Below are 22,371 nucleotides of genomic sequence, written 5' to 3'. Positions count from 1 at the left end.
CCCAAACCAAATGACATTTGATTCTTGCAACTTGGGGAAGAATATCAATTCCACATATATGAGGAGTCTAAGTACAGAAGATTCTAGGCATCTACAATATTTGAGATGTTTAAAAGACGCTGACCCCTGGAAAACCCACAAACATATGAATAATTACCCTGAATTTCATACTGTACAAGATATTAAAGGTGGATATGGGTGAAAAGCAACTCACTGAGCTTGGGGAGTGAACCCTGACAACCACGCATTCTTATCTCACAACCACTTTGCTTTTCTCTACCTTTTGAAATACATAGAATTAATCCAGAAATTTGTACATCTCTTAATAAAGTACATTTATGAAATGTACTTTATTAAAAGTACATTTTAGTACATTTTATTTAGTACACTTTATTACGATTTAGTACATTTTATTAAAGTACACTTAATATAAGTACTGTATTAGAAGTACAAATAAAGAAATTTGTACATTTCTTATACATATCCTTAATGAAGCTGGTCATTAGCAAAGGAGCTTGGACATCCCAGGCACCAATAACAATTTACTGAAGTTAGAAGAATGCCGCTAATAGACCCTCTAGGTCTTGGCACTACACTGCAGCCTCTTCTATATATAGGTCTGTAATAAAGTCCACTCCTTATTTTAGATGTGAATGTACTTCCTATCAATGAGAAATGAAAAATTTAGAGGAATTTAGGGCTATTAGACACTCTACCCAGGAAAAGAAATGCAGCAGTGACTTGAAGAAAGAAAGAAAGAAAAGAAAGAAAGAAATATTAATTCTCACTGGAAAAATTAGGCATGCTTTAAAGTGCTTGTTATCTGCAAAGTATGTGCATTTCAAATTGTTTGAGGAAAATAGGTACTTTAGAAATACTTCAATGTGTTACTAGCCTCTCATGTATTTGGCCCTCCTAAGAAATCCTTATATATAGGTGACTATAGCTGTTCAAAAGAATGTCTTGATAATTCTGGACATGCCAGGTACTATCCCTGTGGTAACTAATTCTTTCTTAGCTGCCTATATTACTATAGTTTTAATAGTAGACTACAGTTACAATAGTAGAAATATGACCACAATTAGGGGCCCCTTAAAGTTAATTTTGAAATACCAATTTCATAAGCAATCATATAAATGCCAGGCAAATATTTGCATAGTGATTCTTTTATACAATACACAGATGAATAAGGATTCCTATTCAAGTGAACCTCACAGGTTTTTGAAAGCTATCTTAAGAATGATATTTCCAGGGCTCGCCTGAGGTGGCTCAGTCGGTTAAGCTGCAGATTCTTGATTTGGGCTCAGGTCATGATCTCAGGGTTGTGGGATCCAGCCCCTCATAGGCCCCACACTCAGAAGGAAGTCTCCTTGAGGATTCTCTTTCCCTCTGCCCCTCCCTTGGCTCCTATGCATGTGTTCTCACTAAATTCAAAGAAGGATCCTTTCAGATAAAAGCACTGTTTATGAATTTTTAAGATACAATTATCTTCCAAAATACAATGTGCTTAAGCTAATTTAAACTGGTTGTGTTTTGTCCCCCCAGAATTACCAGCCATATGGATTTCTATCTTTGCACTCACATTTCGATTTCATAGCCTCCCCAATGCCTTCTCTAAATTGAGCAGAATTGCTTCTACAGCGAGACAGGTTGCTGCTCAAACAGGGCAGCTGATGGGTATGACCGTTCCTTTCCTCTCAGTTCTTAGGGCTTCCGTGGTCTCTCAACAAACCCCTCTCCATTCAACACTTCTAACTTCCAGCTCATCAAAACCCAGGCAGAAGCTCACCTTATATGTAAAAAAGGATATCCATTTAGAAAGAAAATTTTAGACTTTTTGCTAAATAAAAGGTTTTGTAATTAGAACATATTAGAAAGGTTTCTTCTTCTGCAGAGCAATAAGCATGGCTTGTTTTACAGCTATTCTCTTCACAGCTTAGACTTTATATTCTTTTTTTTTTTTAAAGATTTTATTTATTTGTCAGAGAGAGAGAGGGAGAGAGAGTGAGCACAGGCAGACAGAGTGGCAGGCAGAGGCAGAGGGAGAAGCAGGCTCCCTGCCGAGCAAGGAGCCCGATGTGGGACTCAATCCCAGGACGCTGGGATCATGACCTGAGCCGAAGGCAGCTGCTTAACCAACTGAGCCACCCAGGCATCCCTAGACTTTATATTCTTGAATAGTCTACCTATGGCAGAATGACTAGCTGTCCAAGCATCTAAGTAATGGAAAAGATGAACTTCTACAGGCCAAGGGCAGTTACTAGGAACATAATACCTAACTTTAATATTCCATGTGTATCTACTATTACCATTTGTATCTGTGCATATGCATTTATACAAATATATTTTCTGATCTTTTAAAATAAAGTCATTTTCTTTTTTTTTTTTTGAGAATTTTTAAAATTTTAAGTAATCTCTATACCCATTGTGGACTCAAACTCACAGCCCTGAGATCCAGAGTTGCATGCTTTACCAACTGAGCCAGCCATGTATCCAAAGGCTATTTCTTTACTATAAGTTTAATAGGATTATTTTTTATCTTTTAGATGCTTTTAGATCTGTTAGATTCAGATGCAAATGGATATGTCTATATATGTATGTGTACACATATATAATACAAATATTTTTAAAACTCACATCTGAATTTTTCTTTTAAAATATCATAGAAAACCAAACTTAAAATCTATCTCTTCATGCAAAGTGGGATTTGTCTAATTGCCTCCTTAATTTTAAGAGAAAATATGCTCAATTATTTCTCCTTATCGCTCAGAACAATTGAAGAACCTCAAAACATTCTATTCCAGTGTTTCTCAAATTAGGATCCTGGGACCGCAGCATTGTGAACTCGTTACATATGAAAATTGCCAAGCCCCACCTAGGATTTACAAAATCAGAAACTTTAAAGTTTGGTCCCAGCAATCTCTGTTTTTGGAGGCTCCCAGGTGATTCCAATGCATGCTGAAGATTGTTTCACCCAATCAATGAAGAATGGAAAAATAATTGAAGAAGAATCCATGTGGCTCCTTATTATTGGCTCTCGCTCTCATGATTTCTGGCCACATCCTGTCAAAAGCAGGAACCCCAATCAATCTCTTCTAAAAGTCGTGCCACCTGTCATGCAGTAATATAGTGAACAGAGTTATGAAAACTTCTGGTACATTCATAATTTGTAAGAAATCACAAAATATCCAAGTGCCAACTAGAAAAATATTGGAAAATGCTACGCCTTTCCCAATTAATAACCCCACTGTCATGACTTCTATTCTCATGAGAATATCATTAAATATTTTTTCTACTCTTCTCCATGAAGAGTAAATAGGGCTTGTATTAATGGGGTTCTAACATTAGAAGCTGATGAAGAAAACACACACACACACACACACACACACACACACACAGTACTTATGCTGTACCAGGAATAGTTTTATGACTTTCCTACTTATTGACCCTTTTTAATACTCACAGAAACCCTTTGAAGTAGATACTAATATAATCACATTCCCAGTAAGTGACTTTCCCAATATCTAGTAAATTGAGAAGCTAGAATTTGAAGCCATGCAATAAGAGCTCTCAAACATAAACTGCCAATGACAAAGCAGAGTAACTCCCAAAGGAGAAAGTATAACTTGTAAATATACCACCTTACAATAATAAGACTTATTTGGTCTTCTAATTAATACAATTTTAAGTCAATTCTCAACCTGAGTGACCATGCCAACAAACTGACCTGGATTTAAACTGATAACCCATTTGGGAGGCTGTTTGTTAATAAATACCAAATATGAAGGAACAGGAAAATGAGAAACTCATCAGCAAAGTACAAAAACAAAAAAAAAAAAACAAAAAACAACAACAAACCAGCTAACTTGCACTAAGAGGATTTTTAGTTTTTAGATGAGACAATAAAATATACATACACACAAAATAAATAATAAAACTGTTTCCATGTAACAATCTTTACACATTGTTTGGGGCAGGTAAGGTGTTCAAAGAATACATATATTCTTTGAAATATATATTATAACTGTGTTTGTAACATATATTTAAATCTCTACTATATAATTTTTAATATAATCAAAATACTTATCTTGACTTTATCACAACAGGTGTGACCTTCAGTTAACCACTCAAACTTCTAAATTTTATTTTGGGGTTAGAAATGAAATACAATGTCTCCCAATAGAAAAGTTGTAAAAACAGTAAAGATAAATTCCCTATGAACCAAAAATTTAACTTTATGAAATAATTTGCTTATTTTTTTTAAGATTTTATTTATTTATTTGACAGACAGAGATCACAAGTAGGCAGAGAGACCCACAGAGAGAGAGAGGAAGGGAAGCAGGCTCCCTGCTGAGCAGAGAGCCTAAGGTGGGGTTTAATCCCCGGACTCTGAGATTATGAACGGAGTGAAGGCAGAGGCTTTAACCCACTGAGCCACCCAGGTGCCCCTAGAATAATTTGTTTAAAGAAATGTAAGCTTTTATATAAAAACGTTAGTGTTAACATTTTTAAAGAACAATACTATTAAATTATATTATATTATGATACTATTACAATATTATTATTACTTAAAATCTGAAACTGAAATTATTTTCAAGAATATTGGTTTTTCTAATGATACTCAGTTGACAAATATAAATTCCTGGTATGCAAAGGCCAGTAATATAAGCATAAAATCCATTTTCTTAGTGTCATTTGTGTGTTTCTCACAAAAACAGCCACTTTCCCATGTAACTACAGGCATAAATAAAACTGAGAAAGATCCAAAAAGATTATAGCAGTCCATGAAAAAAAAAAATTCTGGTCAATTGAGTTTTAACTATGAATCATTCGTTGTAGGATACTAAAAACGGAAACTAGATAAGCTAAATTCACTTGTGGCTAAAACTGTCCTTTTCTAACCACTTGGATTTTGGCCAAATAGAAGTAGTGGGGAAAAAATAAAAAATATTTGAGTAAAAATCAGAGGATAAGCTAGGCTATGAGTAGGGGCCTTTTAGACATAATATCTAATTCAATCATTACTAGGAAAGTGATTTAAATCACTTTCTTAATGAGATGTAAAATAAACATAAAACATGTATTTATAATTTCATTTCTATATCTAATAAAAATTGTTTTGAAGAAAGATCTTTGGCACATTCACAACCTATTAGAAATCACAAAGTATTCGAGGAAGGCTGACTGGCAAAGGAAATGAATATAGACAAAATGCTAAGATTTATCACCAATACGTCATAATTATGCAATCTTTGTTTTTATTCAAGGTTTTTAAGTCAGTGGATATATCTATAACTTTTAAATATAAATTCCTCCATAAAGTGACCTAAAATCTATCTCATTTTTGCTTCCTTGCTACTGTTCTTTTGTTTTAAAACTTAAGCTTCAATAATAACTGCAAAGAATATCTTTATTTCTTTCCACTAATGTTGAAGGCTCAGAAGAGACTTGTGATTACTCTAAAATGCTGATCAAATATTTTGGGTGGCATCTAATTTTACTATAATCATTCTCTGGAAGATGTACAATCCCTTTTTCTTTCTTCACCATTAGGTGAACCACAGTGTTTGAACTTTATGGTAACATTTAAGAGAAAGAAGCAAAAACTTCAATGACAGTCTTGACAAAGGACTATGATACTGCAGAAAACCAAATTACCTTTTTCAGAACAATGTATAATATTTCACTCACAGCACATCTTTAAATGGCTGTCACCTTTGCTTAAATTGGTTTAGTTTCATCATTAAGAAGCTCCACCCACTTAAAATAGCAAGAATAACCAATTCTCCTGAATATTTTATACAAATCCATGTCAAAAGACAGAAGAATGAACTAAGTGGTCTTTTAGTGTTCTTTTCACTTTTTGGACACAGTATGACATATTAGAAAGAATACATACTTAGGAGACATTCAGCAATCTGCATTAGGCTTACTTTTTATCTCCTAAAAAGTGAGAACGGTAGCTCCTTTGGAAGAGTACTATGAGAATTATGTTCCGCCATCTATGTAAAATACTTAGTATGGCATCTGGTACATAGTAGGAATTTTTCTTAGGTCAGCTTCCCTAGAAAGAGTCTGAAAATGTAATTCTTGTATGATTGAGTGTTGAGGGTATGTTCTCAGGTAAAATTTATTGGGACTGAAGGAAGCAGGACATGGCAGGGAAAAAAAGCTAGTCAGAAATACGGGTTTGATTCAGTTGTTTGCTGGTGGCTAGCTCTAAGGGAGAATAAGAAACAAGAAAAAAAGTTGTGATTTTTAGTGTGTGCCTATTTCTGTGGTGTAAATATTCTCACCCCAGCCAATTTTAAATTAGCTCCATGATGTCACTGAACAAGTGTTCAAAGGAAATGTTAACAATCAGCTTCAGTGCAAATTGAACCCAGCACACCACTGGGTTAGCCTCTCCTTCAGAGACTTCTGGATTGTGCACAGCACATGGAGTTACCAGTCTTGGAGGCAAAGGGGTTGGCCTTTAGTAAACCAGAATTAGTCTGTCATCACTGTGGAATGTCCTGGGGGAAAGGATAAAACCTCCACAGCTTCCCTTCAGGCAAGGGCAGTTCTCAGGACAGTGTTCAGCTATGAACTGTTATCACCCCATAATCTACAGCAGGGGAGTTAGTGCTTCCGCCTGGAAAGGTGATTCTGATAGGGCAGCAATGTCAGCTAATACAGTGCTCAGTTAATGATGCTGTTAGTAGAATACTCATGCCTCTAAGTGACTGTTGCAGTCCTGATGTATGTCATTAATATTAGCAGTCTGTTCTATTAGGAGTTTGTTCACCTTAAATAAATCAAATGACATTTGAGCTTTCATCCAAAATAGGCAGAACTAATATTTAGTAGCATAGAATTTTTTCCATAAGTAGATAATGTGCTACAATGAACTATTTCCTCCTCTCTCCCACTATATTCCTAAAAATCAGAACCCCAGGCTCTTGCATAAAACAAGCAGCAGTTTATCTATTTCACCCCAAAAGTCTACCATAAAAAGAGATTATCCCGAAGATCTCCATGGAGATAACCATAAAGCAAGTGTTAGTAAAACCACCTCTGTATGGCAATAGAGATATGGAGGGAAGGTGGAGGAGTTTCTTGATTTCCACCAGTATCTGGATTTGAAGACGACTTAAATACTTTGTAGGCTGTTTGGTATTCATTCTTCACTGACTAATTACACATTCTATCTCTCTTGTCTTTTCATTTGATGTTGCTAAATCCCAAGTAAATGATGGCAACAAAACTATGAGAATTTAATGGGCAGTTAAAATTTCAAGATCTGATGATGCTCATTAAAATGACGTCTGTAAAAATCCACCAAACTAGGTAACAAATACATATGTTCTGAACCAGGAATATGGCTATACAGTCAAGAAAAAACAGGGAAGAATATTAAATATAAAATATTGGGACTTAAGTTGAAATAACCCTGAAAGGATAGATACATAGTTTTATGTCTGTCTGTCCACGTATCTACCAACCAATCAGCCTATCATCTATCTACATCTAAAATCTTTAAAATGTTGGGATGGGAAGAATGGAAGGAATGTATCTGGCTTCTATAGGCTATAGGAACAAAAGTTTAAACCAATAAAATGGCATAATTTTAAATATTACAATACATTATCCTTAACTGATAGTCTTCAAATGTTCTTTTTTTTTTTTTTTTTTTAATTACAAAACTCTCAAATGGACAGCCTGGGAACTCTGATGAAGATTTAAGTATTACAATGAGATATAAATATGAAATTACAATGTTCTAAAGCAATGTTTTGGCATCATCTTTTATTCACATGTCAAATTCTGCCTGAATTTACCTGTTTTGATTGGTTAGAATTTTACCTATTTTATTCATATATTGGTATTTGGGTTCACAAATATTTTGCTGAGAACCCACTGGGGAAAAAGTATGTATGTGGAAACTGAAGATAAGTAGATACTGATAACAGATATACTACAGCATATGTAAAAATAGGCCTATTAGTGTAAGAAATACTATAATTATAGTTTTTTGATTGAAGAATCTTGAAAACAGTGATCAGCTTAGAGTTAAATTGTAACTTTAAAATTCCTTTTCAACCACAAAATGACCCTAGTTAATCTTAGTTTAGTTGCATGTAATTATTTATACCTTATTTTCAATGATAAGAATTACATGTTTATACGAACATTTTTCATTTTTTATTAACATATAATGTATTATTTGTTTCAGGAGTACAAGTCTGTGATTTAGATGTATATTTTAAGAACTATTCTTTTTAAATAGGTAAGCTTGGCTCTTAGAAATGCATAAACTAGGCAGAGGACAAGAGGGAGAGTGAACACACATTGTGTAAGTGGGACTGACTAAACCAGGTCGAAGCAGTCTACTTGGTCTAGTGCTGCTACGGATTTCTCTTAGGTGGGAAAAGCTGTGATACTCATGAAATATGAATGACATTTGAGAAATACCAATGCCTATGGCTTTGCCCACAGAACCATCAAGTTTATGTGGGACCCTGAAGATAGCAATGATCAACTCTCAAACGTAAATGCAGGAATGTAAAATAAAAGTGACACTGAATATCTAGATGGTAGCTTAAAAACACAACCTACACATAAATCTTAGTAATTGTATTAATTTGAACAACACCAAAAAGAACATGTTATTGAAACTGTGGGTATGTAGAATGTAAAATTAGTCCCAATAAAAATCAATTTATGCTATCAAATAATACACATTTGAATTATGCCATCAGTGTTTATTTATTGAATTGTCTTATTGTTTCATTTTAATAAGTGATGAGAAACTGATGTAGGATTACTAACAGTGTTTCAATCTCTGTTTTTTTGTTTTGGGTTGGTTTTTGTTTTTTGGTTTTTTTGGCATAAATTCTATGTTCCTCCCATAAGATCTTATATTCCTCAAACAAGGTATACTCCAACTAAAGGCATTTCAGGTAACAATTTTTTCATATATTATACTCCAGATAAAATTCTATACTGTGACAATGAAAATACACTGTAAGATGCTGATGCAAACCTGCATCTATTCCTCTAGGAATACAATAGTGCAAAACTGCCTGACCATTCATCCCACAAACTGGATTTGAACCCAGGCTTCAAAGCTGATTATGTGTACAATATTGAACAAATTAACTTCTCTGAGCTTCACTTTCTTTATTCATTAAATTAAGACAATTACTAGTACCTGCATGATAAAATTATTGTATGGTCTATGTAAGATAATATATCTAAAGGTGTTACCACCATATCTACACCAATGTAAATGCTCAGTAAATGTTTTTTATCCTAATTATGCCTAGATCTGGGCTATGAAATTCATATCTAAAGCCATGTTGAGATGTCACAATCTTAACTTGAAAACTGAGACCAGGATATATGTATCAATGGTTAATATATATCATTGCCAACATAGATTTGGTAATAACTTAAAAAAAGGTAATTTATTTCCACATTATTTGTTGCCAGAAATTCAGAGGTTTACAATAAAATTTTTGAAAATATAGGGAAGCATGAAGCATCTGGGAATTTGCTATTTTGATCTATAGCCAAGCAGAAGTTCAGATACTAGAGGGATACAGTCAAAGTCCAGTAAGTCAAAAGTGTACTTTGCTATGTGGGGGGCCACACAAAGCATTATAATCAATAAGTTCTAGGTATGGTGACAAAATGATATAATATATGTTATCAGGGGTACCTGCGGGGCTCAGTCAGTTGAACGTCCAGCACTTAATTTCGGCTCAGGTCAGAATCTCAGTCAGGGTGGTGAGTTTGAGCCCTGGGTAGAGCTCTGCACTCAGTGCCGAGTCGGCTTGAGATTCTTATTCTCCCTCTCCCATTGCCCCTCCCCCCACTCATGTACTCAAAGAAATAAAAACTTTTTAAAAAATAAATCTTATCAAATGATTTCCAGAAGAATTATGTAAACCCCCCAAAGAGCTTTTTTCCAGCAATGATAATAGGAAAATAATCTAAACAATAACAACAACAAAATCCCAAATTCTTCTCATTCATTGCATTATCCAAACAGGAAAACCTATTCCAAGGCAATGTTTAAGTTGGGGACAAATCTGAAAATGGAAAATTTCTTGTCACTTCTTCCATTTTCAAATTGATCTTCAATTTAAATAAATTAACAGGTAAAACAGAAAACCCGAAAACTCAATAAAATGAGTTTAAGAAAAGAGAGAAAAAGAAAGTAGTAATAATAAAGAAATGTTATAATAAAATTTACCAGAAACGAAGAGCAGGAATTTCCAGAAAGAAGAGATACCCATGATGATCAACAAAATTCAAATGATCTACAGTGTGATCACAGTTCAGAATAGCCCCAGAGTTATCCTTTTATTCCCTCTCTCCTTGCTAACTATTAAGAAGTGAAATGACATCCAATCCCTGATTTTGGGGTGTGATTATATTTGCTTTTCTGAAGACATCTGAGATTTGATAGATACAATTTTGGTTTTTTTTTTTTAAAGATTTTATTTATTTATTTGACAGAGAGAAATCACAAGTAGATGGAGAGGCAGGCAGAGAGAGAGAGGAGGAAGCAGGCTCCCTGCTGAGCAGAGAGCCCGATGCGGAACTCGATCCCAGGACCCTGAGAACATGACCCGAGCCGAAGGCAGCGGCTTAACCCACTGAGCCACCCAGGCGCCCTACAATTTTGGTTTAATCAAAAAATGTATTTAATTTATTGGGAAGCTACTGATGAGAAAGTTTATGCACACTATTTGGAAATATGGAGTAAATATCAGAAGTAACAGAGATTAAAGTTGGAAACTCAATGGTCTGGAGTTGGTCAAAGCTTCTATATTCCTATTAAAAGAATATAAAATATTTCCCTTATAAGATGAAACTAATAAAATAGAAAGCCATGGAATGAAGAATGTAAGGAAAAGAACAACCTTCATCAATTGCAGTAAAATTCTTTCGTTCCCATGGCAGGAGAAATAAAATGCATATATTCAATAATTTAAACAGCTCAAGAAAAAAATCTGATTGGTTCAATACATTTTGGAACACTTCGAAAAGTCAATAAGTCTAATGAAATGGAGTATACAATATTTTTTTGCTCTAGGGGACAAAATGCACATCACACTGTGTTTGCTTGTGTAGTCCTTAGTCAAGAAAAACAGGCACTGTCTGTCAAATAAATAAATAACATCTTAAGAAAAAAAAGGAGTGGGGGCACCTGGGTGGCTCAGTGGGTTAAAGCCTCTGCCTTCAGCTCAGGTCATGATCCCAGGGTCCTGGGATCAAGACCTGCATCGGGCTCTCTGCTAGCAGGGAGCCTGCTTCCTCATCTCTCTCTGCCTGCTTCTCTGCCTACTTGTGAATTCTGTCTGTCAAATAAATAAATAAAATCTTAACCAAAAAAAAAAAAAGAGAGAGAGAGAGAGAGAAAGAAAGAAAAACAGGCACTGACTTCAGTAGGCATCTAGGCTCCAATATGTAATTAGACCCAGTGACACTTCATAAAGGAACCCACTGTCTCACAAGGCAGAAAGTGAAGTGCAGAAGATGCTATCACATTTCAATAAAATGTATAATATTTCATCAAATATGCCTTTCTAAGCATAGAAAGGGAGGTGCTTATATATTTTTTATTTGATGCACTTGAAGGCCAAACAGCCACAGATCATTTTAAAAATACACATTTTTCTTATTCACCTGGAGAAAATTTCAAAGGTGACTTTGCTTGCCTGGAACAGAGTATTAGGATAACAATGACAGGAAAACACAAAGAAGACAGTAAGTGCTGTCATTCTTCTTTGTCCCATATTCCACAACCAAACAAAAGCAAGAAGCCCAGGGTGAGCCCAGTACATGTGTTCAGCCTGTGGTCAGCCAATCAACAAATACATAGTTAGTGCTAATTTGTGCCATATCCTGGGAAACTGTACTGATCAATTCAGGCTTTGTTACCGACCAAGTCTATTTCAAACTTTAAGATGCATTCAAATTACCTTGGGATCTTGTTAAAATTTAGATTTTCATTCAGCATATCTGGGGGTTGGGGGCCTTGAGAGTTTGCTTTTATAATAAATCCCAAGTGAGGCCCATGCTTCCTTTCCGTGGACTGCACTTTGATTAACAAGGGTCTACATCGTACAAAATAGCCATTCGATCCCACAGAGAGGGCAAAGTAGCCTAAATCCATCATTTCTCACCAGGGTATACAGTTTTTAACTTAGTTTTTAACTAATTAGTAGAGTCAAACAAATGTGTACTTCAAAGCATTTAATTGAAAGAACTCATGCTGAACAAAAAGAAGTATCCCTGGGACACCTGGGTGGCTCATTCCGTTGGGCCTCTGTCTTCTGCTCAAGGTCCCAGGGTCCTGAAATTGAGCCCCACATTGGGCTCCTTGCTCAGCAAGGAGCCTGCTTCTCCCTCTGCCTGACTCTCGCCCTGTTTGTGCCCTCTCTCTCTCTCTGATTAATTAATTAATTAAAAAACTATTTCCTGACACTTTCTTGCAATGCAAATTTCATGCAGTTGGATAAGCACTGCATGAACATCCAACAGTACACAAGGAACATTTCTAGAAAACTATACTCCACATGTTGACACTAGTTCAGGACTGGTCCACTGGATTTAGTGAAAAATCAAAATCAGAGAAGTTAGGAATACTACTTGGAATGTAAATTCCAGCTCAAAATAATTTAAGAAAATATGTCCTCTCCTAAAGTTTTAATAAATTTCAAAGAAACAGTTTTTATCCCTAATCTTATTTGCTTAACAAGGAAATTCTTCCTAGATAGTGAAGAGAAAAACAAGACTCTCACATTTACAAAATTCATTATCAAGGTTTTTTAAACTATAGATTTTTAAAAATCCCTATCTCTAAGTTAATATACCTGAAGAATATTTAAAAATATACTTTAATATCTTCTGATACATTTTATTTTGATTTTACTAAGGTTATATGTCATCAATACAATTTTTTGCAAAATATAACAAACATTAAACTTACATAAAACTTCACTATTTCAATTCATAGAAAATATTAACATGTTGCTTAATACAATAATTATATTGTCTTATTACCCTGTGTTCTGTTTCAAATACAAAGCATGAATTAGATATATGCTGTATTGTTCTTAAAGAAGCAAAAACATCCATGGTTTAAATAAAATAGACTTAGTTTCTATTTAACAAAAAATCTATATTAGCTGACAAAATCACAGTTTAATAACTAATTAAAGAATACAGTGTAGAATAACTAATTGTCTGATAAACTTTGATAAATCCATGAGCTAAGGTGTTAATACAAATATTGTATGTTATGTTTGAATATGTGGTTACTATTCAACCTTACTGGTTTTGATAATTATGAGTGAAATGATGCTTAGCTATAGTGACAACAACCCATAAATATAACACTTATTGGCATTTTTAACGTTCTGTGAAACTGCTTACATTTACTGGGGGGAATCACTAAAGCACTAAAGCAATTAAAGTGTGGATGATGATAAAGTGAATACAGATTAATATAAAATTAATGAAGTATCTGTAGGGCACTTAATGCCTACATCCTCATGAACATATGGTTTGTTTTAGAACTAGTAAAGTGACTGCCAGAGTTTGAGACTTTCAACCTTAATTCTGATAACAAGGGTGATTTTTATTCATATTTACTTATGATTAATCAAGTAGAAGTAGAAAAATCAATATCATTAGACTCTGGATGAAATAAAAACTAATGATTTATCTGATTCAATTATTTCTGATCTAAATGGTAAAAACCAGTGTAACATGACTATTACAGAACTATTCAGATGAAATGATTTGATGTGCACTATTATTTTTCCAACTATTTTACATTTATTGGAAAAAAACCTTTCTCCCCCTTATAACCTCTTCCAGTCTGTTGATCATTCCCCAATTACAGTGCTCAGGATTATGTAGGAATAAGCGGTTTAAAAAAAAGATGATGAAGGGAAATAATAGTTCATTTCCACAGGTGTTTGTATAAAGGACACAACATTGAGCAACAGGGGCACAATATAGTTAAAAATCAGAACCTCATCTAAATTATGGCTCCATCACTAGCCAGCTATCCAGCACCGAAAATGTCACCTAGCCTTATGAGATCTCATCAATAGCATTGGGCCAACAACAGTACCTACAATAGTAGTCGACATGACACACTATAAATGAAGCCTGTATTAAAGTGTATGATGCACAGATATACTAAGTACAACCTAGTATTATACCATGTTAAGTTTTTCAAGCTACTTATGAAATTTACCTCAATAAAGAAATCTATAAAACTTTTTCCATTTAAAAATACATACATATAGTGGCGCCTGGGTGGCTCAGTGGGTTAAAGCCTCTGCCTTCAGCTCAGTCATAAATCCAAGGTCCTGGGATCGAGCCCCACATCGGGCTCTCTGCTCAGCAGGGAGCCTGCTTCCCCCCCCCCCCCCCGTCTCTCTCTGCCTACTTGTGATCTCTGTCTGTCAAATAAATAAATAAATCTTTAAAAAAATACATACATATAAACCCACTGATATTAAAAACCATATTAAATAGGTTCAAGTACACTCATATGTGCTACACCTCTTTTACAAATGTTTCTAAATTCTAAGAATCTTCTGTTATGTTTTCAGATGATTTATGCAAGGTTTAATGCTCAACTCATTGTAACATGAACGATATGAAAAAGGAGAAAAACATGGGACTTGGCATGAATTCTAGGTGTAAGGACAAAACAGAAGTCAGCAGGAGTGGCCTGTAGGCGGAGAATGCCCACAGAAAGGTAATGTGGTCTGGCTAGTCACTAGAGGCAGAAAACAAGTGGGAGCTGCCCGTAGGGGCACTATTCCAATCCTGAATAAGGGGACTGGCCTGAACAATGACAGACAGCCAAAAACTGGGCATGCGGCTGAGCTCCCACCATACAGGTAGACTGTGTTACTGGGTTTTGTGACTGGTCCTAACCAAGGAGAAGGGAGCAAGAAGAACCTATCTTATAATACAATGAAAATGAAAATGTAAATGGAATGACAGGATGGGACATGTCTGTGAGAACACAGAATGGAGTCTAAGTAGCAGCAAACAAAATCAGGAAGAAACATAAATCTCCTAACAGCTATGATGGTTCTAGGTTCTTGGTGACTTAATTATAAACCACAACCATACTGTGGGACCAGGCAATTTGATGTTTCTTTCTTTCTTTTTTTTTTTTTTTTAAGATTTTATTTATTTATTTGACACAGACACAGAGAAAGAGGAAACACAAGCAGGGGGAGAGGGAGAAGCGGGCTTCCCGCTGAGCAGGGAAGGGGTTTGATCCCAGTTCCCTAGGATCATGTCCTGAGCCAAAGGCAGATGCTTAACCACTGAGCCACCAGGCGTCCCTGATGTTTCTATTTTATTTAGAAATGGGTCTTGAAAGTTCGTACCATTACTTCTTCTGCACTACCACTCCTTGAATCTGTGCCTTCATGATTTCTCACGTGGAGGACTGCAGTAGCCTCTTCCCTGGTCCCCCTGCTTCCATGGTTGCTGCCTGGTAAAATCCATCTTTACAAACATAAGGCAGACTATGTAATGCCTTCCTTTAAGTCCTTAACTGCCTTGCTATTTGATTTAGAATAAAATATGAATAGCTTGCAAAGATTTTCAAGACATGATATGACTCATGGCTACCTCTCTATCACCTGGGCCCCCGATGGTCTGCATGCTACAGGCACTCTGCCTCTGCTTTCAGTTCCTTCAATAGCTCAAAAATGTTTGTAACATCAAACAACTGCATTTGCTATCATATTTTTTTTTAGAATATTTAACCCTTGGGGATCTTCACACAGGTAGTTTCTTTGTATCCTTCAATTCTCAGCTTGTATGTATCCTCTACAGAAAGGTCTTCTCTGTCTAGCCAGTGTGAAATAACCCTTTTTTAAAAAGATATGTATTTATTTATTTAGCAAGCAGGAGGAGGGGCGGAAGGAGAGGGAGAGAGAGAATGCCAAGGAGACTCCCTAGTGAGCAAAGAGCCTGAGATGGGGCTTGATCTCATGACCCTGAAATCATGACTTGAGCCAAAATCAAGAGTTGGACGCTTAGCCAACTAGTTAAGCCCAACTCTTAACCCAGGCACCCCTGAAATAACCCCTTTCTTAAAATTACTGCTCATTTCTCAGTAACTCCCTCTCACTTTTCCTAGTTTGTTCATAGTATTATTAACACTTGGAACTGTCCTGGTTATTTATTCTCTGATGTCTTCTTTATTAGAATGAAATCTCCTTGAGGGCAGGGACCCTGACTATGTTTCCAAAGTCTAATGCATAGAAAACACTCATATATATGTCTGTTGAAGAAAGGAATAAAAAGACAAAGAATTTTGGCAGCAGAGAGTATGGTTACAAGTGGGAATGAGGTGCTTATTTGTATCTCCAGATGCAATGGGCTATATTATGGCTTCCAAAAATTCATATGTTGAAGCCCCAACCCCCAACATACTATATTTGGAGAAAGGAATTAATTAATGCTAAATGAGGTCATAAGTGTGAGTCCTTATTCTGATGGAATTAGTGTCCTTATAAGACACCAGCATGCTCTTGCTTACTTCTGCTCACTCTTGCTGTCTCTTGTGTTCTTTCTTTCTCTCTCTCTGTCTTACCCAGCCGCCTCTAGTCCCCACCCCTATACTGAGGAAAAGCTACAACAGGAGGAAAAGCTACAAAGCTACTTCCTGCGAGCCAGGAAGAAAGCTCTCCTCACAAATCTATTAGCCAGAACCTTGATCTAGGACTTCCAACCTCCAGAACTGTAAGAAAATAAATTTATTTAAGCCACTCAGACTATTGTATTTCATTATGGTAACCTGAGCAGCCCAAGATAATAGGTATGAGGTTCTGGAGAAAAAGGAGTCAGTCAAAATGAAGCAGGAGTAGAAGCCAAGATTGCAAAAGAGTTCATCATTTACGAAGGATTATTGTTATAAATACATGTGTATCATGTTTATAAGATGGCTATTATTAGTTAATATATAGGAAGTTTATAATTAGCCAGGAACAAGAGGAAAAGCAGGAAAAAGTACCAAGTGTAAAGAAGTATCTGCACATGAAGTGGGAAAGAGCTTCCAAGGCATAGCAGCATGCCTCTTTCTGGGTGGTTAGCAGGGGAAAGAGGAAACTGACACCATATAGGACAGGAAATTGTGTTGTCTGTATTCTTCACAGAGTTACGAGTGACATATTTTGAAGTTTCACAGGGAGTTAAACACTCATCTCCAGATTCCAGAGATGCTTGATTCAACTGTTAAGTTCTAGAAAGCCTAAAGCCTATGGGTAAATGCAGATGTCACACACGTAAACCAGTGGAGAACAAAAAGACCCAAGAAAATCCACCTCCCTGCCTCTGGCCACCTCATGCGAGATGAAAGATACTCATACCCAGCACTCTGCCAGCCTGGGCAACCTCTGCTTTCATATGTCAGTGACAGCTCAGTGTTTTGGAGTATACTTTTTCATTTATTTAAATGAGCATTTATTTAATTTAAGTGAGAAAGCTATCAAAGACGTCCAAGAAGCCAGTCTGATTCACTAATTTCAGATTCACCCAGGCAAAAAAGGGGAATGAGGCAGCACAAGCTCATGACGTTCATTACCTAGTGAATTTTAAAAAAGAGATCACTGACAAAACATGATGGTCAGTCCAGGAGGGTGGCTTCTTTAAGTCCTTAGAACCCTGGCTGGTTGTGATGGCATTGGCAGGAGAAAAACAAAAGACGCCTAATGCCTCAGCCCATCATGATTTTAGTCCCAAGCTCTCTCCTCCACCTCAGCTTGTACTCCACATCTCAGTTATAGCAAAAGGGTCCTGCCATCTGACTCAGTCTCTGATTAAATCTCTACCTGATGCACAGCACAGCTTCTCGCCAAAGCTCATCTCCTTCAGTAATTACTATTCTCATTCTCCCCTTGATTCTGGGGCCTTCATCTACTTCTGACCTGCAAACCTGTCTTCCCAGGCACAGTCTCTTCCTAACAATCATAAGAAGTGACCCCAAGGTTCCATCAACCACATAAGCTGAAGGCAGACATACCGTAGCTAAAGGATTTTCTACTTGAAACCATCTGATAAACCAGTATTTTACTATTCTTTCCTATTTCAGACCTTCTCCAGAAGGGTAAGAACCAGTATTGGCTCAATGCCCTGCACATCATGGAATTTCAACAAACATCTATTGGCTGAATTTCTCATGGCAAGTTATCTAGGGACATTCAGACCCTTTTTATTTCACAAAGAGACTATGTCAAGAGCCTCCCACCTGGGGTTCCTTGTCTCCAAATCCATCTATCAATCTTGACACAGTCAGAAAACCTTCTCAAAATAGTAATAGATACTCGGTAAACATCTTCTGATGAAGACATAATCCTAGCCACTTTTTCTATATAAGCATTATTAGGTAGAAAAAAAAAAAGTACATTTCTTCACATACCAGTAAGCATTAAAAAAAAAAAAAACCCTAGATGTGGAAGTTGAGATATAATACTACATTCTTTTGACACTAATATAACTTTCCTAACTTGTCCTATACTTCTCAACTGACTCATTTTTCCTAAATATTATTATTATAGGTTTTTATCACTAACAATAACTGATTGTATATGTTTTCCTCGATATAGTAAAGCATCTTGAAAACTACTATTATTTTATTTAGTCCTTAAAATAATTATTAAATTCAGGGCAAAACAACGTAAGTGAAATGCCCAGTGTCACAAGAGGATTTTTTCTTATGGTCAAGACTAGAGAACATGTTCCTGACTCCTAGTTCAACATTTTTAAAAAGCACAAGATTTCAAAGAAATAATACCTTCCTTATAAGCTCAAGTAACTGACACATTTATTTTTTGGAAGCAGTAGTGAAACACTTGTCAGAAATAGTTCTATATTAACTTCTAGTTGCTAAAGAACACTCCAAAAAACTTTCTAATTCATCACTGTCAGTCTTACTGCCTTTGGAACTTAAGTAGGTTTTTTTCCCAGACAAAAGATAAAATTTCCCAAGGGTGATGTTTGTTAACACCACAGTCTTATTTTGTCTCCATTTAGCATAAGGTCCATTTAATGGCTCATTTTGCTAAATGAACACAGTTTGAAAAGAGCTCCCTCTTTCCCTCACTAAAGGCACAGACTTTCAAAAGAGGAAGATTCATTGTCATTAAAGTTAATAATGTTAAAAATTTTTAACTCCACAGTTTTCCATGCATGCCATAAAATATGAATGAGGGGTCCATTGTTTTCACTGATAACAATATGGTTTGAGTCATTTAAAATATAATTGCTAATGACTAAGACTTCCTTGTTTCATTAATGTGTCCAGCTTGGGACCAAATAAAGCTATATAAAATCCTTTGTGTCCCAACTAATATTATTATTTGAAATCAGATTCTCAGCAACCATAGAAAGCATATTAACAGAAGGCAATCAAATATGTCTAAAGAAAAATCTTAACTGAAGCTATTGTTAATACTCCCTTCATAAATATAATTACTTGTTTCTTAAAACTTTTTAAAATAAAGACTTCTTTTTCTATTTATCAAAGAAGTACATTCCCATCGTCTAATATTTGGAAAATATACATAGTCTCACAGCTTGGGAAATGATAGCATAGTATTTAGCTTTATTACCTTAGTTGCATTTTTAGTGTATATATGGAACTACATAAATAATAGTCATTAATTAAATTAGCTGGCTGGCTGGCTGGCTGGCTGGACAGGTGGGTGAATAGATTTTTCATTCAACATTGTGTCATGAGATTTTATAATACCATTAACCAACTTTAGAAAGTTGTATTTGATGTTTGTATGGTAACCTATTGCTTTATTATGATTTAGTTATTCCCTTATTGTATGCTTTATAAAGTTCAATTTTTAAAATATTTTTATAACACTTTGAGAAACACTCGAAGTGTTATATTTCCAGAATATATATAAATTTCCTCTCTATATATATGTATATATTTTTTCACTATTTTAGATATTTTCTTAAAAGTGAACTTAACAATGTCAATGATACAAATCTTTAAGAGATCTAGATTATAACTAACACATCATCTTCCAGTAGTGGCAAAAATCAGTTGCACTGACTGACTTTTCCAGTCACAGGATATATTAGAGCTAACTGCAGCCTCATCAGCTTGAGATTTTTTAATCCTTTTATAATCCTTTCTAATCTTCCAATCCATGATCATTTCTAGGTTCCAAATTTGTTTACTGTTTAATTTGAACTGTTCTGAGTACAGATGGAATAAATAACATAAGCAGGCTTGTACTGTTTGCTTATGGTAAGACATTGTGTATGGTATGGCAAATAGCTTCATATATTAGTAGCATCAATGACTCATTTAGTCTCTTTATATACATAAGAAGGTATATCTCAAATTCCTTCCTAACATATGGAAAGGAAATCTTTCCATTCAAAAAAAAGGAAAAAAAAAAAGGGATACTGTAATCTAAACAGGTTCCAACGAAGGTGGACATGTAGATATTTAACTTTTTAAAAAATTGTGTTAAGATACAAATAACATAAAATTTACCACCTTAAGCATTAAGTTTATAATTCAGTAGTGTTAAGTATATTCAAATTGTTTTGCAAACAATCTCCCAACTTTTCTCTCTCTCAAAACTGAAATTCCATACCTATTAAACATATCCCTATTTTTCCTCTCCTTAGCCACAACCACCATTCCACTTTTTGTGAATTTGACTATTTTAGATACCCATATAAATGGAATCATTTGGTATTTGTCTTTTTGTGAATGGCTTATTTCACTTAGCATCATGTCTTCGAGGCTCATCCATGCTACATTATGTGTCAGAATTTCCTTCCTCCTTAATGTTTAGGTATCTAATTTCTAAGTTTCTTGGATCACCTGACACGGTGCCAGTTCACTAAAGAAAGAAATCTCTTTCAATTTCCACAGTTTGATATTCCTTTCACTTTCTTTCCATTCTTTTCCCCACACTCACTGATGATTTCTTATGCATGGAAGCATCCCTTGTCCCAATTCCAAGGGATATACCTAAATCCATTATTAATCCAAAATGGACACTTAAGTATAAGGAATGCCTGGCCTGGATTCTGCCATCATATGAATCTTCAACTTCTCAATGGGGTTTTCCTTTTAGCATGGAACTTATTCAAATGTCCTTAATCTCACCAAGTTTTCTTTAAGAACCTCTTTTCCAGGAATGTCTCACTGTAGTTACTCCCCTTTCTCTCTATATCCCTTAAGAAGTCTGATTTTCAGGGGCGCCTGGGTTGCTCAATGGGTTAAAGCCTCTGCCTTCAGCTCGAGTCATGATCCCAGGGTCCTGGGATCTAGCCCCACATCAGGCTCTCTGTTCAGTAAGGAGCCTAGGTCCTCTTCTCTCTCTCTCTCTGCCTGCCTCTCTGCCTACTTGTAATCACTAACTGTCAAATAAATAAATAAAATCTAAAAAAAAAGTCTTGTTTTTAAGATGTACTTTACAAATATTCTCTTTGCTTCTTGATCTCCCAGGCATTCCTTCCACTTCTAGAAACTCCTCAGAAATTATTCTCTGCATGGTAACCATATATATTTTGTAAAATTAAATTGATATTTATTCTTTTTATCATTTTCCTTTTAAGGAGCACTCAACATGATTACTTATGCCTTTCATCTTAAATTTTCTCATTATCATTGACTCATGCAGTACTTCTTGCTGGTTTTTCTCCCTTCTTTCTGAATTCTTCTTTTCCAGTTATTTGCAACCTCACTTTTCACTTTCTTCATAAATGTTACTCTTTCCCAGGTGTTAGTTCCCAGGCCACAGACTGCTAGCCTTCTCACTCTGCAAATCATCATACATTCATGAATGATATCATTCATAACCCAGGCTTCAAGTGTTGGTCCATTCCAATGACACATCTCCCTTCCACCTTCAGACTCATAAATACAGGTACGTAACTGACACCCAGATCATTCTGGCTGCCCTAAAAACATCTCAAACTCAAATACTGTACTACATATCATTTATAAGAACTAAATAAGATTTTCTTTTGTGAATAAATGAATAAAAGAATAAATAGATGATATGCTTGCATATAGATGTATCTCTCCTAACAATTTCAATTATTTCACCCCTCCCCCTAAAATCATTACTCTATTTGGTTGTTTACCTCCTTCCCAGTCCAAGCAATCATATCAAGCCCAGAAAATCAGCACTGTAGAAAAGTGTTCCTTAAATCCAACTGTCTGAATCCTGTCCAGGGAGTTGTTTTATAACTTTATCTTTCCCTTGAAATTTTTAGAAGGGTACTGATGAAGCTACAATTTCAGATATCCCAACAGGATACTCCTACTTAACCATGACTTTAACTAGT

The 22,371-nt window shown here is 35.4% G+C and overlaps 1 protein-coding gene across 2 annotated transcripts in view; it reads right to left on the bottom strand.

The window, feature by feature from the left end:
- LINGO2 (leucine rich repeat and Ig domain containing 2) overlaps nucleotides 1-22,371 on the bottom strand; it is a 1,191,160-nt gene that overhangs the window by 1,091,895 nt on the left and 76,894 nt on the right. The gene's annotated exons all lie outside the window — the stretch shown is intronic.

The sequence above is a fragment of the Neovison vison genome, chromosome 9 (genome assembly GCF_020171115.1).
Source record: "Neovison vison isolate M4711 chromosome 9, ASM_NN_V1, whole genome shotgun sequence".
In the NCBI taxonomy this organism is placed as follows: Eukaryota; Metazoa; Chordata; class Mammalia; order Carnivora; family Mustelidae; genus Neogale; species Neogale vison.
This window is presented reverse-complemented; position numbering and strand designations above follow the sequence as displayed.